Here is a 17,570-nt window from a genome sequence, read left to right on the forward strand (position 1 = left end):
TTGAGGATCACAAAACCAAGAAAGATTAAAAAACAAACAAGGCTGCTCAGTTGAAGAAATAAACCCAGGATTTGAACCAATTCCACTCTATTATTTATATATGTATAAAAGCAAAACTATTTTATTTGTAATAAAACCCACTGCTTTAAAGTGGCTGTCATTTTTTATACTATGTAAATATAGGTCTATTGAAGGAGTTCTCCATTTCCTCAGTTAGTATCAACTCCCTAGAACTAATATTCCCTAACACAGGCAATTAGTTAAGAAAACTAATATACTTCATTGTTTTTAAATACATTTACCAAGTAACAAAATATATTCAGCTTTAACATCAATGCTTCTAATCTAATTCACTGCATAACATTTATACATGGTACTCTTTGTGAAGTATCTACTCAAAATCTTTCAAATAATAAAACAGTACAACTCAGGAACAAAACAGAATGATAATCCTATAAACAGGAAAAGAGCAACAGTCAAAATCATTTTTTGCCATGTTATACCTGAAATACTGAAGAGCAACCTTTCTTCAAACAGCAATTCTTGTATTTATTTTTAATTTTTTAAATTTTTCAAGTAACTCGAGAATACCTAATTCAGGTTAATTCCTATTTCTCAAATAATGCAGATTGTGAGCTCATACCTTATTGGAGTAAATACCAAAACAGGGAATAAAGTGGTAACAGTGGTTTGAATTCTCCAAGAAAACTAGCCTCTCTTTTTAAACCATGTATAACTGGGGGAGACCTACTAGATTATAAGATATTATAATAAAAATACACAATAACAGGCTTTTGCACTTAAAAGTTAAAAACAGAGAAGCACTGGACCTATCTCTAATGCTCACCAGATGTGTGAGCCAGGCAAGTTATTTAACCTAAGCCTCAGGTTCCTTGTTCATAAAATGCGAATTTATCCTCATAGGGTTTCTGAGAAGAAAATGAAATAATGAGTGCAAAGCATTTTTGTACACAGCACTGCACTTTTTTGGCAATCAACATGTGGCAGTCATGTAAGAAGAGTTGCTCTTCTTTCATGGAAAAGCTCTCTAGATTTCATTTAAAGTGAACTTCTAATAGCTTTTGAAACTAAAGTAATTACAGTTTTCAACTTGCCATGTTTTTATAGTTTGCCCCATCAAATTAAAATCATCCTCTAAAAATAATTAAAGCAGAATGAGAAAAAGGAACAATGAAAAGCTGCCCTACCTTCTTTTCTACACCTGACCATATTAGAGTTACTTCATGAAAGCCACATAAAGCTATAAAATTTCTAATTAGCAAAATGCAAGTAATACCAAACTGTAAGTTTGTTCATTCAAATGGTACCTCATTATGTATTTCTTTTAAATGCTGAAGACATGGGCCTAACAACAGGTTAACAATTACAACCTTAAAAAAAAAAAAAAAAAAATTCTCTTCCTTATTGGTAGAATCTACTTGGTAGATGTTTTCTTCAGCTCAGCTTATCTTTACATTAGACTCATAAGAAGTCTTACATTTTAGGTGTATGTTGTTAAATATTTAGTAGTGCCATTTTTGTTTGTTTTAATCAGAAGCAGAAACAAGAAAGCAGAAATCAAAATGCTATGTACTCCTTTAGGTAAATGAGTAATATGTCCAACCTAAAGAATCTACTTGAGTATGTTTTCAATAGTATGCTCCATTTTTATAAAATATACACTCAATAAAAACTACATCTGAACTATTTTTAAACAGCCATGAAGAGCTTGCCATTAGCCTATTTCAGCCAATAGCTTGTGTCTGTGTGATTACAGCCTATCTCTCAAACACTGCACAATGCCTGCAGCTTAACACTTTATTAAGGGACTAGTGAATGAATTAGAGCACCTAAGATGAAACTGCAGCCCTGGCCTCATTAGCCAAATGAGTTGCCAACCTCTAGAATTAAGTGCTATAACAGCAACTACATGACACCTTCTCCACAAATACATCACTCTAAAAACACAGACGCTTATCCCCAGGATAGGCACATCATCCCAACTGAAACAGAACCACAGACTGAATTTGACTTAACAGGGAAATTCACAAAAGGTCAGAAGCCAAGAAGAGGTCCCATCTACTGAGACCATAAAATGGCAAGCATTTCACTGTATTCATTAATATCAAAAACTCTAGCCAGAAAACTCACACTGTTTAAAAATACAGTTGATACTTAATAGAATCATAAATTCATTAGGGTCAAATCATTGCATCTTTAAAAATACAGTGGCAGCGGGGCGCCTGGGTGGCTCAGTGGATTAAGCCGCTGCCTTCGGCTCAGGTCATGATCCCAGTGTCCTGGGATCGAGCCCCGCATCGGGCTCTCTGCTCAGCAGGGAGCCTGCTTCCCCTTCTATCTCTGCCTGACTCTCTGCCTACTTGTGATCTCTCTCTCTGTCAAATAAATAAATAAAATCTTTAAAAAAAAAAAAAATACAGTGGCAGTATCGTAGCCAATGAGGTTTATCCGAGGCGCGATTATTGCTAATTGAAAAATAAGGGAAAGCCAAGGTAGTAAGCGGAAAAGGTGTGAGCTTGTAATATAGGCACAACTAAAGGAAATTCAACAATTCAACACAATCCAAACAATTACCACAAAGCTTTCACAGCTTATATGCGAATCAAGAAACTGATTTTCCAACTATCAAGTAAAATATATACAAAGCACATTGAGAATAAATGGCAGCCATTAAAGAAATAATGTAAAAGGAAATACCATGAGATGTCTGGCAAATCTGAGGTCCAAGAAAGAATAAATGTCTTCACAAAACCTGCTATCCAGAATAGACCTAGAAACCAAGTGAACACAGGAGTATTGAGCTGTTTTTAAATGGCATAAAATTACGGGTATGTCTGTCTAATATGGCACCTAAAACCAAAGGGACTCACACAAAGACAGAGCTAATTCTTAAAAAAAAAAAATAAATTTATTCTTCACCTCTTTATACAAATGAGTGTAAACACAATAAAGGCAACAATTAAAGCTAAATGCCAAATCAAACTGGACAGAAACTGAGAAAATACAATATTAAATACAGATTTAGCAAAGCAAAGGCAACGATACCAAAACAAAACCAAAATTCTAAAGTAGGAAAAACAAGTTGAAAAGCTAGGAAAAGCAATTACAAAACAGTCTATCAGAAAAACTGGAAGGCTGAGGCTGCTTTTAAGACCATGTTCAGAAAGCAAAAAATACCACTGAAAAGATGAATATCGTACCCAAATGCAGAAGGATGAAAATATGAGGAAATATTTTTTCTAAAATTATGAATAAAAGTGCCCAATTTAACAAAATCTCTTTGAAGACTCATTTATTACCTTTCTGTCCCTTTTAAGTAGCTTATACACAGTTCAAAAAATATTAGAATTAAATCAGTGTTTGTGTTTTGGACATATATCACTAATAAGCTGGTGAATTTTTGGCTAAATTACTAATGAAAATGAAATAAACTTGAAAGAAATTTTAAGGGACCACATATGTAAGATTTCCTTATAAATTAGAAATTAAACTGCCCTCACTATGAATGTAAGATTTCTTTCCTCTGTAGCAGTTAGCTAAGGTATAATTAAAAAAAAAAATACTGGTTGACCAAGATCTATTACCAAGTATTACCTATGAAACTCTGGACAAGTCATTTTACTACTCTGGGTTTGAACTACAAATGGAGGTAGGTTAGGCTGATGATCTTACAGTTTAAATTGTACAATCACAAGTATATTAAGAGATTACTCCTGATAATCTAAACACTGAATATCACATTCCAAAAAGCAACAAAAAATAACTTTGACAAGAGAATGAATTACTTCTCCAACTGGGTTAATATTATTATCAAACAGTGCTCTACAAGCACTTACCTAATACTCAAATCTCCCCCAAATAGAGGTTCTGACAGCAATGACAAATACTGAGTGCTTGCAATGCTTAATCATCACAAACCTATGATGGGGGTACATTTATTACCCCCATTTTACAGACAAGGTGGAGAGATTAAACTTCTGTAAAGTTTTATTGCTAATAAATAGGATAGTCTGGGGTTATGGACATTGGGGAGGATATGTGCTATGGTGAGTGCTGTGAAGTATATAAACCTGGCGATTCACAGACCTGTACCCATAGGGATAAAAATATATGCTTATAAAAAATTTAAAAATTAAAAAAAAATAAATAGGAGAATCAAGACTGGAATGGTAGCAGTCTGATTCCAGAACCTACACATTAGTTTGCCTGAAATTAAAATTTGCTAGATGACTGTTGTTTACAATTAAGAGGAAAAAACTGACAACTGCCCTTCTCAAAAAGAGGAGAAATTAAATAAATATGTAAGTGTTGCACTCTAGGACATCTGGACTACATTTATTCCAGCACATTGAAAGAACAGTAATGAAACCCACCTTGCTCCTCCCCCAAACTTAATCTACTTACTCAACTTACATGCATTCCACAACAACGCACTAAAATACTACAAAAGAGGAGACCTATAGCTCAAAGTCTAAAATTTGGATTTAAAATATTTCAGGGATAGTGCAAAGGACATCATCAAAGAATATTCAAATTCTCTATTTTCAGGAACAAACGTGCTTCAAATTTGAGATTACTAATATACAAGTAATTTACAAGTAATATACAAATAATATGCAAATTTGAGATTACTAATATACAAGTATAACTCAATTCCTTATACAAAACTATTTAAGACCACCTATCTAACCAGTTAACTTTTAACTTGAATCCCCTTTAAACCACCACTTGGTTCCTAGAAACAATCTCACCAACCTACATTATAATCCTTTTGTAGCAAATGAAATTTCTAAGAAAATCTGTATTCAATGTGCCAGGGTTAACGCTGGTCTTGAAAAATGGAACCTAGGGACGCCTGGGTGGCGCAGTTGGTTGGACGACTGCCTTCGGCTCAGGGCGTGATCCTGGAGTCCCGGGATCGAGTCCCACATCAGGCTCCCAGCTCCATGGGGAGTCTGCTTCACTCTCTGACCTTCTCCTCGCTCATGCTCTTTCTCACTGTCTCTCTCTCAAATAAATAAATAAAATCCTTAAAAAAAAAAAAAAAGAAAAAAGAAAAATGGAACCTATAATATAAAATTCAATGTTCAGAAAGTGTATCTTCTGGTTCTATAAAAGTCTCACAGTGTTTCACTGTGTCATATTTAATACAAACCCATTACTACTAAACTCATTGTCAAAGTAGCAATGCTTCAGCTTTCACATTCTTTCACATTCACATTTTCACAATCATTCACATTCACACTTACTAATAATGGTTACTTATTCTCTCTAAGCCTTAGCGCCTCATCTCTGAACAGGAATAATCACAGAACATGTATTTCTGAATTGTTTCAGACTGTGTGTGGCACTCAGTATTAGCTATGATGATCAGATAAAATTTCTGGGAACTAAATATTTAGTAAAAGTCCTTAAGAATGAGTACTGGAGAACAATTCTCAACTATTATACTTGCAAAAGTCAAGTCAACTATTAAGAATTTCTGACCAGTGTGCCTGGCTCAGTAAGAAGAGCATGCAATTCCTGATTTCAGGATCGTGGGTTTGAGCCCCACACTGGGTGCAGAGATTACTAATCAAATAAATAAATAAACTTGAAAAAAGGGTATTAAAGTATTAAGAAGAACAACCTTAAAAAAAAAAAAAACCATGAAGACAGAGAGTGAGCTGTAATGTGAACTATACACTCTGGATGTTTCACTGCTGGTTCACTGAATGTAACAAATGTACCATAATAATGAGGAACACTGACAATGAGCAGGGTTGTACTTGGGTCAGGAGGAGGCATGTGAGAAATCTATACTTTCCTCTCAGTTTTGAAGTGAACCTAAACTTACTCTAAAAAATGAAGTCCATTAATTCTTAAAATACATGTATGAATACAATATTGTGAACTATTTGTCTGGCATTATAAAATGGAGTACCATTCTTTCTACTAGGGTTTCTGGAAAACTTCTGAACACTGGCACATTCCTCCTTCCCCACCCCAAAGCACGTATAAGCTAAAAAAATTAATTCATTACTATCAATTTTTTTTAATGCATGATGCTTTTTTGAGGAATATTTGTTATTTCCCAAAGTGGTGGGGATCACTAAACTTCAGTATAAAATGTGGCACTTTAAGACAGCAATTCAGGGGGAACTAGGTGGCTTAGTCAGTTCAGCATCTGCCTTCCGCTCAGGTCATGATCCCAGGGTCCTGGGATCGAGCCTCACATCAGGCTCCCTACCCGTGCGCGCTCTCTCTCTCTTTCTCTCTCTCATAAATAAATTTTTTTAAAAAATAAAATAAAAAGCAATTCAGTGACTGGTAAGAATTGACAAGTTAGACTGTCCCTAGGTATAGAAATACAATTTGTTTTCCATACACACAAAACTGCTCTTAGAGTTTAATCTATACTCATACCTGAGAATATAACAAAAGCTATTTCCTGCTAAAACAGTTACCTATTGCCACTTTCTACTTGCAATATGGCCCACAACAACATATCTTAGAATTTACTGCTCACAATACAAGTGCAGAAGAAAAAAATCTTCAAAGTTAAGAATAATCACCTTCCCAAACTCCTTAATAGCTTACTTTTACAAACAAAAGCAGTAATACCACATTCTCCAATGTAAAGCATCACATATGTGAAGCATCATACCTGTAAAGCATAATACCACATACTTCATGGGTACAACATCCTTCTGTTAAAAAACAAAAAAAGTTGCTATCCACATTAGTAATTTTTTAACTGTGCTCCCAGCAGCGCTCATGGAGTTGGTGATTGAGATATTAAGAGAAAACAGAATCAGGGAAGTTAACAAAAGAAAAGGAGAGACACGTACTATAGATTTAAAGGAAAAGTCTGAGGCTGCATGTCCTATGTCTATCAAATGAGAAAATGGTATTAAATGGTACACTACTTAGTAATATAAAGGAACTATTGATACATGCAACTTGGATGAATATCAAGGAAATTATGCGGAGTGAAATAAAAAAGCCAATCCCCAAAAGATCACATACCATGTAATTCCATTTACATAAGAGTCATGAATGACAAATTATAGAAAAAGAATACATCAGTGTGGCTGTAAGAGGGTAACACCAGGGATTCTTGTAGAATGGAAATGTTCTGTATCTTAAGTGTGGTAGTGGATACAGGAACCTACATGTGATAAAAATGCCAAGAACTAAACACACACACACACTCCCATGCACACACATGTGAAATTGGGGAAATCCGAACAAAGTGAATAGACTGTATCAGTATCAATATTCTGGCTGTGACACTGTACTACAGTTTTGCAAGACTGCTACCATTGAGGGAAATTGCATAAAGGAAAAATAGTTTCTCTGTATTTTTTTCTAAGATTTTATTTATTTATCTGCGTGGGTTGTGGGGGAAGGAGGGAGAGCATGCATGAGCACAAGGCAGAGGAGGGCAGAGGGAGAAGCAGACTCCCCACTGAGCAGGGAGCCCAATGCAGGGCTTGATCCTGGGAGACTCAGGGATCATGACCTGAGCCGAAGGCAGACACTTAACCAACTGAGCCACCCAGGGATCCCTCTCTGCACTATTTCTTACAAATGCATGTAACTCTACATTACTTCAAAATTTAAAACTTAATTTTCTAAAATGACATTAAAATTGTGGCCTTCAAACTTTTTTTTGAGTACTGATAGAAACTTTTTTACAAATGACATTATACATATATATATACATATTATACATACATATATAAGCATGTATTTTTTAAGATTATTTATTTATTTGACACAGAGAGAGAGAGAGAGATCACAAGCAGGCAGAGAGAGTGGGGGAAGCAGGCTCCCAGCTGAGCAGAGAGCCCAATGTGGGGCTCAATCCCAAGACCCTGAGATCATGACCTGAGCTGAAGGCAAAGGCTTAACCCACTGAGCCACCCAGGTGCCCCATGTGAAATCTAAGCATGTATTTTGATTCCAGAATGAAAACTAGCTTGACTCTCCTATGCTTTTCCCAACGATTGCTAATGTCAACTTGAAGTACTATGTTAAGGAGGCCACAGCCAGATACAATAGCAGGAGGCCTCAAGTGATCAGTAATGTCTGTAAACAGGTACAACAGGCATTTGTACCTCACATTTGCTATGTCTGTGGTTAAAGAGGGTGGCAGGGGTATGTTCCTGCCTATATGTCCTCCCACCCATCAGTTAAGTTCCATGAAAAGCATATAGCTTCCTGGAGAATAGCTCAAAAATCACTGGTTAAAAGAAAATACTTACTGACTCAACATATGACATGAAAAACTTATTTCACTGGTATACTCTACCTGCCCAAAGCAGAAAAGAAAAAATAAGCTTCTAAAAGTAGTGCTGGAGTCTACTGTATTAAAAAACAAACAAACAAAAAAACTCTGCATTTATCTTTCAGTCAACCTATATAGACTGTTAGGCTGGTTCATTCTTGCTTTTTCAAACTTTAAATAAGTATCCCACCATATAAGGGCATAATTCTTAAAACAATTAAAGCTGGTAATAATTTTATTCTCTCATTCTTCATTCTAGTCTCAAGCAAAACAATGTCCTCTCCAGGATTAACTAAGTACACCTTCAATCACTATTTTGAATCATTTCTTTCAGACTAGAGATCTTGAGTCCTCTCTTACTTCCCTAACGAAAAACAGTATGTATCAAATCTAATGAATAGGATTTAAACAAATCTTTCAGGTTCTACCATCTACATTTTATTATCTCAGACCTGGGCTGCCAGAGCAATTTTTTAAGTGGTCTCTTTTCCTTTCTAACTTGACCTTTAAACCAGTGGTTCTCAAACATAAACCCACAAATTGCTACTTTTCATATACTGGGGTCTGGAGTTGGAAATGATGGATTCTTGGGCCTCATTCCCACAGATTCTGATTTAGCAGGACTGGGATGTAGCCTGGATGTCTTATTTTTTAAAAAGGCATTTGTTCCAGCCCTTTATAACAATTCCTTAGACAGATATACTTCACGCACTAGTATCCTAATTTTGCCCTCTTCACAAAAGCGTAGCAGCTCACAGTAATTACAGTTAAGTTCCTAATCTTGACATTATCAGGTTACCCTGTTCCAATACATAAATTCTCTGACTATGCCAGTCTTTTTACTACTGTTGGCGTAACTTTGCTCATTCCCCTTCAAATTTTCTACAGTAATAGTCCTTCATTTTTGTCCATCCCACCAACAAAAACCTTATTAAACCTTCAAGAGTTATGTAAATACTTACTACACTTCCTTGGAAGCATTCCCAATTTCCCAACTTAGACTTTTCTGCTACAAAACTAGAACCTGGGTAGCTCAGGTTAAGCCTCCACCTTCGACTCAGGTCATATTCTCAGGATCCCAGGATCCTGTCCTTCATTCCGCTCTCTGCTCGGCAGGGAGCCGGCTTCCTCCTCTCTCTCTCTGCCTGCCTTTCTGCCTACTTATGATCTCTGTCAAATAAATAAAATCTTAAAAAAAAAAAAAAACCTAGCTTTTAAGGTCTCTAGATCAACCTCCTGAGGGCTGTTTCCTTATCTATAAACAAAAATTTAGCCAGGCTACCTCAAAAAACTATCCCAGCTATAAAACCTGCTCCACCCTAATCTCCTAACTTCCCAAAGAATGTTGTTATATTTTTTTAAGCCACTAGCTTACATTTGACCCATTATTTGAAATAGCTATTAGATGCTTGGTTCTCAAAACTCTATCATCTACTTCAACCTTTACCAAGAACTAATATTTACATTTTAGCTATCAAAGCCCACGTTGTGGTAGTGAAGATACCACCTAAAATTATTCTGGATTAAATCATATTTTTTCCTCACCCTAACACATTCAATCCCTTCCTCCCTCTTTTAGATAAACAGGAACATATCTCAAAACAAAGCAAAATACCTGTCAGAGAAGAACATTATTGACTTCCTTCTGGAACATTTTTTTTTTTTGTAATTGTTTCTTTCTCTTATTACTTTTTAAAATGTGGAGTCTCTCAAGGCTCAATCCTCCCTATTATTAATCTCCACCCACACTGGATTTCACCATTCATTCCTCTTTGATTTCCTATTCCTAGCCATCTATAGGGTATGTATCTATTCAAACATCTGCCATCACTGCAAAAACCAAACATTCACACTTTGCATTCCATTTTTTGTTTGTACCCCATTCCCCTAGTTCTTTTTAATCCTTCTTTTTTCTAGTCTCCTGTTATACTTGCTCAACAAGCCTTTTGTGCCTCTTCAGTGTTCCAGATTCATTTTTCCTCAGTTTCCATGGCTCCCACCATCACCTTCACCATCTGAATAACTTCCAATAATCAACAACCCCTCCAGCTTGCCACCACTGACTACTGAATACCTGGTCTCCAAATAATGGAAGAAATCTTGTTGCACTTCCCCAGAGTATAGGGTAACTATTCTATTAATTTAAAATGCAATAAAATCAACTAAAATTTATCCATTTAACATATTTATGTTAACATGTTCTGTATACTGGTTTATGTGCTTGGGAATGAGCACTGAACAAAATTAAGTTGCCCTTAAACCCCTTTTGATGAGCTAGGGCAATATAATATAATCAAAGGTATCTCAGAGGTAGTTTTAAGTAATTGCCTTTGATAACGATTTGTGTATTCTCATAACTTAGTCAAAAATTAGTCCTTTATAAGGGTCAATAGAGAGCTGATATTTTTTCAAATGATCTGAATTCAAATTCTTTATCAGTGGCCTTTTCTTTCTTTCTTTCTTTTTTTTTTTTTTTTGAGAGAGAGGGAGTGAGCAAGCAGGTGCGGGGTAATGAGGAGGAATCTTAAGCCGGTTCTACACCAGTGCAGAGCCTGATGAGGAGCTCGATCTCACAACCCTGAGATTGTGATATGAGCTGGACTCAAGAGTTCAAAGCTTAACCACCCAAGGACCCCTTATCAGTCACTCTTTAACTATGAGACTCCGAGTCTCTCTAGGTCTCTCATGAAAAATGGGTAAAATATCTACCTTGCAGAGTTGGTATGAATTTTAGCACCTTCCCTCTTAGAATTAAAAGCATGAAGTTCCCATTACTCAATTTACTCAATCCCAGTCACAAAACTGTGGATCACTGAAAACACTTAGTGAAAAACAGCAGCTCTATTATTGTAAATATGTGAAAAGATCTTAAAATTCCACGTTTAAAATATTTGCTATAGAAATCTTAATTCTAAAAAAGAGTAATTTCTAAGTATCAACAAACTATAAAATCAGCAAGAGACTAGCAAAATAAGAAAAAATACTTTCCATGTTTAAACCATTTATTTCTGCAAAATTTTCCCCAATCTTTTTTTTTTTTTTTAGATTTTTTGATTTATTTATTTGACAGAGGGAGAGAGGTTACAAGTAGGCAGAGCAGCAGGCAGAGAAAGAGGGGGAAGCAGGTGCCCTGCTGAGCAGAGAGCCTGATGCAGGGCTCTATCCTAGGACCCTGAGATCATGACCTGAGCAGAAGGCAGAGACTTAACCCACTGAGCCACCCAGGTGCTCCCCCCAGTCTTTTTAATCCCAAGACTTACAGTATCCAATGATCAACTTCTTCCTCTGCATATATTAATATAAATAGAAAAACAAAATAAAAAACCCAGAAACGAAAAAAAAAAAAAAACCCGGAAATGAAAGAACCAGTGCCTAAGAACTAGGGAGTTGAAGCTTAGAGAAAAAATGTCTACGCATCTCACAGGAATGAATTATGGAATTAGTAGATCTAAGCCTCCATTAAGAAAATTACTCAGAAATGCAAACTTTATTAACTTATTATGTCTTATTCAAGCTTTTGGAGTAGCCAGTCTTTTTTTTTTTTTTTGAAAGGTTTTATTTATCTATATTTGACAGAGAGATCACAGGTAGGCAGAGAGGCCGGCAGAGAGAGGGGGAAGCAGGCTCCCCACTGAGCAGAGAGCCCGATGGAGGACTTGATCCCAGGACCCTGAGACCAGGGCCTGACCTGAAGGCAGAGGTCCAACCCCAATGGCGTCCTAGAGTAGCTAGTTTTGAACAGGCATATAATCACAGAGAAACTGTACAATAAAGGATAAAATGAAGTGTCAGGAATGAACTTAATAGATAAAGTGTTATTATTGACAAGCATATTTGCTATGAGGCTACATCCACTTTCACTTTCCAACTTAATTTTAAAGACTTGTCTTTACAAATAGAAAACATTATGTATATACATAGATAAAAAATAATCAACATTTACTGAGCCAACTGGCCACCCTTATAAAAGTCATTGTACATGAAAAAAACTGCTGTGCAAAGTTAGGGTCTGAACTAGAAATACTTTCCTCCAAATCCTTAATGAACAATTTACCTCAGGATGTAAGAGGCATAAAATTTAAACTCCCTGTAAGTGAGAGTTTATACCAGCAGAGACTCCTTTTATAAAAGGCTATACCAGCAGAGACTCCTTTCAAATCTCCATTATCATTCTGTATTAAATTTAAATGATAAATAAAATATTCTCAAAGTAACTACACAATAAAAGAACTTTTGTCTTCTGGCACAATACTAAGTCCCTAAGATCTCCCAGTTTTTACTTGGAATTCAAAAATCAAAAAATTACTACATTAGTGTATAATTAATAGGTTTTGCTAACATACAGCAACCATGTTACAATGTATCAAAAAATTACAGGCTAAAATTTGCAACCACACAAACTGATCCCAGAGTTATTAGCCAACACAATCATCAGTTACTTCCCCTAGGAAATATGTGCAAGGTCAGCAAGCCAAAATTAGTAGCTACCATAACACTTTCAATTAGAGGGCGTTCAACTATTTGCCACTAAATGAATCTAGTTTACAATATTAACAGAAGAGTTCTAAAGAAATGAATGTAAATCTCACAGAAAGAAAGTAAACTCAAAAGATAATAAAGGTTACGGGATCTTGTCAGATCAGCGCATCTATTCAATTCCATAGACATTTGAAATATGTCATTTCACTTAGACAGAATTCTATAAACCCCAGTAGGACAAATCACAGATTCTGAAACAGCATTTTAATTATTTTTATGTGTGTGTTGCATGTGTGTTGTCTAGCAACGGGATTCACTGAGGTAACTGGAATAGAGGGGTAGATTCATTTCTTAAGGATGCTACAGCACATGATCATAAACAATTCTAGAGACCAAAGTCTGAAATCAAGATGTCAGCATGAAAGAGCATTTTAAGACTTCCAAGATACAACCCCCCCTCAAATATCTGGATTTATAGACAACAGGAACTCGAAATTTGTGAGTTCATCAGTTAATATGGAGATTCATTTAAAAATTATATATACCAGGGTGCCTGGGTGGCTCACTGGGTTGGGCCTCTGCCTTCAGCTCGGGTCTTGATCTCAGGATCTTGCTCAGGGGGAGCCTGCTTCCCTCTCTCTATCTGCCTGCCTCTCTGCCTGCTTGTGATCTCTGTCAAATAAACGAATAAAATCTTTAGAAAAAAAAGGAAACATCTTCCTTTAAAAAAAAAATTACATATACTGTAAACACTGTATTTTTAATTTAAAATGGCCCTGAGATCATGACCTGAGTTGAAAACAAGAGTGACACCTAACCGACTGTGCCATGCAGGGATCCCTGGCACTAATATTTTTTAAGTGAAAGTTAAGGAATCCTCTACAGTATCTATATAAAAGGCTTTGGGGAAAACACAATATACAAAAAAAAAATTAAATAAGTTGTGTGTGTGTGTATAAATACATATATATATATATATATATATATATATATATATAAGCTATAAATAGTGATCAGTACAGCACATGAGACAATGGGGATAGAATCAGAAACTCACTTTTTTTTCCAGGAACAGCTACAATACAAACAGCTGGAGAACTAACTAAGAATTGTACACCTATTAACTCAATGAATTCTCAAAATGACTCTGTAAGATAGGCTCTATTATTATCTCAATTTTGCAGATCAAGAAACTAAGGCACTAAAAGATAAGTAACTTGCCCAAGATCATAAGGCAATACAACCTGGTTTCATTATGGTTCTAGTTTTTACTTTAAGTCCTATGCAATACTACCTCAAACGAAGTATTGTTGAGTCATATATAATAAGAATATAGGGACGCCTGGGTGGCTCAGTTGGTTAAGCAGCTGCCTTCGGCTCAGGTCATGATCCCAGCGTCCTGGGATCGAGTCCCACATCGGGCTCCTTGCTCTGCAGGGAGCCTGCTTCTCCCTCTGACTCTGCCTGCCACTCTGTCTGCTTGTGCTCGCACTCGCTCTACCTCTCTATCTCTGACAAATAAATAAATAAAAATAAAATCTTTAAAAAAAAAAAAAATATATATATATATATACTGCTTTCATAATCTTAAAAATTGGAGGGGATAATCAAGTCTTAGTATGTCACTCCCCAAAACAAATTTTTCAGCAGCTCTCCCATAAAGTCCATAATCTTCTGTCCTGGCATTCGAGGCTCATCACACCTTGATCACAATTTGTACTGCTAGAATTCTAATCCAAGACTCATCCAAATAACACCTGGGTTCTGGAAACCAACAGATAATCTTGAATTGGGATGTAAAGAAACACAAATAGTCTGTCACATGACACTACACAAAGACTAGGAATCTTCATTCAGATAATCTAAAAATAGTGGACTGGCTTCTCAAGAGGACAGTCAGCATGGTTTCCTGGAAAAGTTTAAATATCAAGAATTGTGACCTAAATTTTAATCCCTGATCAACCACTATCTAACTATATGAGCTAAGGAAAATCATTTAACCTCCCTGGTTTCTGTTCTACTTGCAAAATAAAAGGGAAGAGCTAGAACACTGTAAAAACTAGCAGAGGCTAGCAACTAAAATGCAAATTCAAGACTCCACTAGATGTGATTAAGTAGGTCTGGAATGGGGCCCAAGAATGTTTGCTTTAGTGAGCACCACGTAAATAATACATGTGGCCCCTGGACCACAGTGAAAAATATTTAAATAAAAAATCTCAGAAATCAATTCTAACTCTAGTTTCTTAGCTTCAGTCAATAGGATGCTACTTTACATAACCAGCATGGGGGCTGTGGCCTAAAAGAAAATCCTCAGTTCATCATGAGATTTGTTTTGCACCTCTCACCCTGTACTTTTTTAAGACAATGGAATATGATTTAGTAGTGCTACAAACTGAACTTTCATCCTCTTAAGACACAGATACAGTTGATTAAAATGAGTTTTAAATTAATTAAGCCCCTACAAAATGCTGATTCAAGTGTATCATCTCATTAATCCTATTTTGAAATATGTTCTTAAATTTATCAGGATATTTCAAGTTTTAGAGAATGTAATCTCCACTCTGTAATTACCCACAAGTCTCAAAATTTTCTTCTCCCAATTTTCTCTGAAAATTTCCAAAGAAATTAGTAATTTTCATTCAGTATGTTACCCAGGGCCTAAATCAGTAAAATATTCAAATTACCACCCAATTTCACTACCAATATTTTGTTATCATTAAGAAGAAATATGCCAAATTGATGAGTATCATTATAATGTAATTAAAGTCTGAATAAGTATTTTCCCTGTTTATTCTTTTCTTGTTCTAATGAACTTTTCCACAGTGAGTACTACATTTGTTCCAAAAAATCATACAGCACTTTGTTCTAAGAGTTACAGATGTTTGATGCTCTGCTGTATTAAATGTACCATCTCACCAACCCTTTTTAAAAGAGCAAACTTGGGCGCCTGGGTGGCTCAGTGGGTTAAAGGCCTCTGCCTTCGGCTCAGGTCATGATCCCAAGGTCCTGCGATAGAGTCCCTCGTTGGGCTCTCTGCTCAGTGGGGAGCCTGCTTCCTTCCCCCCTTCCTCTCTCTCTGCTTGCCTCTCTGCCTACTTGTGATCTTTGTCTGTCAAATAAATAAACAGAATCTAAAAAAGAAACTTGCATATATATGTTGAACATATATGTTAACATATATGTTTATATGTTGAATATATATTTTAACATATGTTTTAAAAACTTATCTCAATAATTTCAGAAAAAAAATTTCAAAAGAATTACTTCAATATTTTTTTTTTAATGGAGAAAGGGGAATAACACCATAATTAAAATATATTTTTTCAGGGGCACCTGGGTGGCTCAGTTGTTAAGCATCTACCTTTGGCTCAGGTCATGATCCTAGGATCTTGGGATCAAGCCCCACATCGGGTTCCCTTTTCAATGGGAGGCCTGCTTCTCTCTCCCCCCCACCACCCCATTTGTGTTCCCTCTCTCGCTGTGTCTCTGTCAAATAAGAAAAATTTAAAAATACATATATGTATATATATATTTTTAGCACTGTCTCAGATATCAAGATGCAAGTGTTGGGGCGCCTGGGTGGCTCAGTGGGTTAAAGCCTCTGCTTTCGGCTCAGGTCATGATCCCAGGGTCCTGGGATCGAGTCCCACATCGGACTCTCTGCTCAGCGGGGAGCCTGCTTCCTCCTCTCTCTCTCTCTCTGCCTGCTTCTCTGCCTACTTGTGATCTCTGTCTGTCAAATAAATAAATAAAATCTTTAACAAACAAAAAAAAAAAAGATGCAAGTGTTAGCAGCAAATCATAAACCTAAACAACTCTAACTCAAGGCTCATTTAGTAATAATTCTAAAAACTAAATGAGTAATTAGAACACTATAATTAAAAAAATAATTTAACAACCTATGTACTTATTTCCTGTATTCTGAATTTCAAATTAGGACAGCATTCAGTAAGCTATTTTAAATCCCATTTGTGTAGAAAATGACACTATGTGACACCATCCAAATTATCTACACTTTCCTTCCTTAAAGTGGATTTTAATCTGTGTGATTTCAAAAATGATTCATCTGTCTCACAGAAAGACCAGAAGAAAAAAGAAAACTTCCACAATTCCAATTACCCAAACACAAATCATTGCTAAAAACTTTGGTGTGTTTGCAGCCACATGGTAAAAACTTATTCTGGCAAGAATCACCAATAGACACTGAATCTAGGAAAGTCTGACAGGGAACAGAATATTTACACAACCTCAAAATACCTTCCCACAAATTACTTAATAATGGCAAAAAGAGAAACAGTAACTATACAATGGAGAAACTACACCACGCCTTAACCAAGCAATTAAAATGAACTACTGATAAGGGGCAAACAAATATTAAGTGCATCCAGATGATTAAACAAAACAAAAAACCCATATATTGCTTATCTGGTACTCCAGAAAAAAATCCAAAATCTGAATCTAATCATGAAGAAACCTTAGGTAAACCCAACTGAGGGACACTGCTTTAATGATTAGTCTGCTAATATCATGAAAGACTAAGAGACCTGAAAACTAAACACAATCTGTGATACTGAATTGGCAACCGAACCAGAAAAAAAGTGTGAATAAGGGACATAACTGGGAACCAATGAAAATGGAAATATGGACAAGAGTCTAAATGAAAAGTATTACATCAATGCTAAATTTCCTAAATTTAACCACTCTGCTTACTTAAGACACTTAATCTTAGGAAATGCATACTTAAGTATAAGACGCATCATATATGCAATCTACTCTCAAATAGTTAAGAATTTCTTTT

General features: G+C 35.8%; 1 protein-coding gene and 1 pseudogene across 3 annotated transcripts in view; one reads left to right on the plus strand and one right to left on the minus strand.

Moving 5' to 3' along the window:
* Window positions 1-17,570, minus strand: part of KMT2E (lysine methyltransferase 2E (inactive)) — a 98,235-nt gene that overhangs the window by 73,789 nt on the left and 6,876 nt on the right. For 2 of the 3 annotated variants that reach the window (XM_044245843.1, XM_044245841.1), the window contains exon 2: window positions 2,719-2,791. The exons of the other annotated variant lie outside the window; for it this stretch is intronic. The gene's annotated coding sequence lies outside the window, so the exon portion shown is untranslated. The remainder of the gene's footprint in view (window positions 1-2,718; window positions 2,792-17,570) is intronic. 3 annotated transcript variants of the gene reach the window in all.
* LOC122905692 lies at window positions 2,430-2,516 on the plus strand (annotated as a pseudogene).

This window comes from Neovison vison, chromosome 4 (assembly GCF_020171115.1).
Source record: "Neovison vison isolate M4711 chromosome 4, ASM_NN_V1, whole genome shotgun sequence".
Classification (NCBI taxonomy): domain Eukaryota; kingdom Metazoa; phylum Chordata; class Mammalia; order Carnivora; family Mustelidae; genus Neogale; species Neogale vison.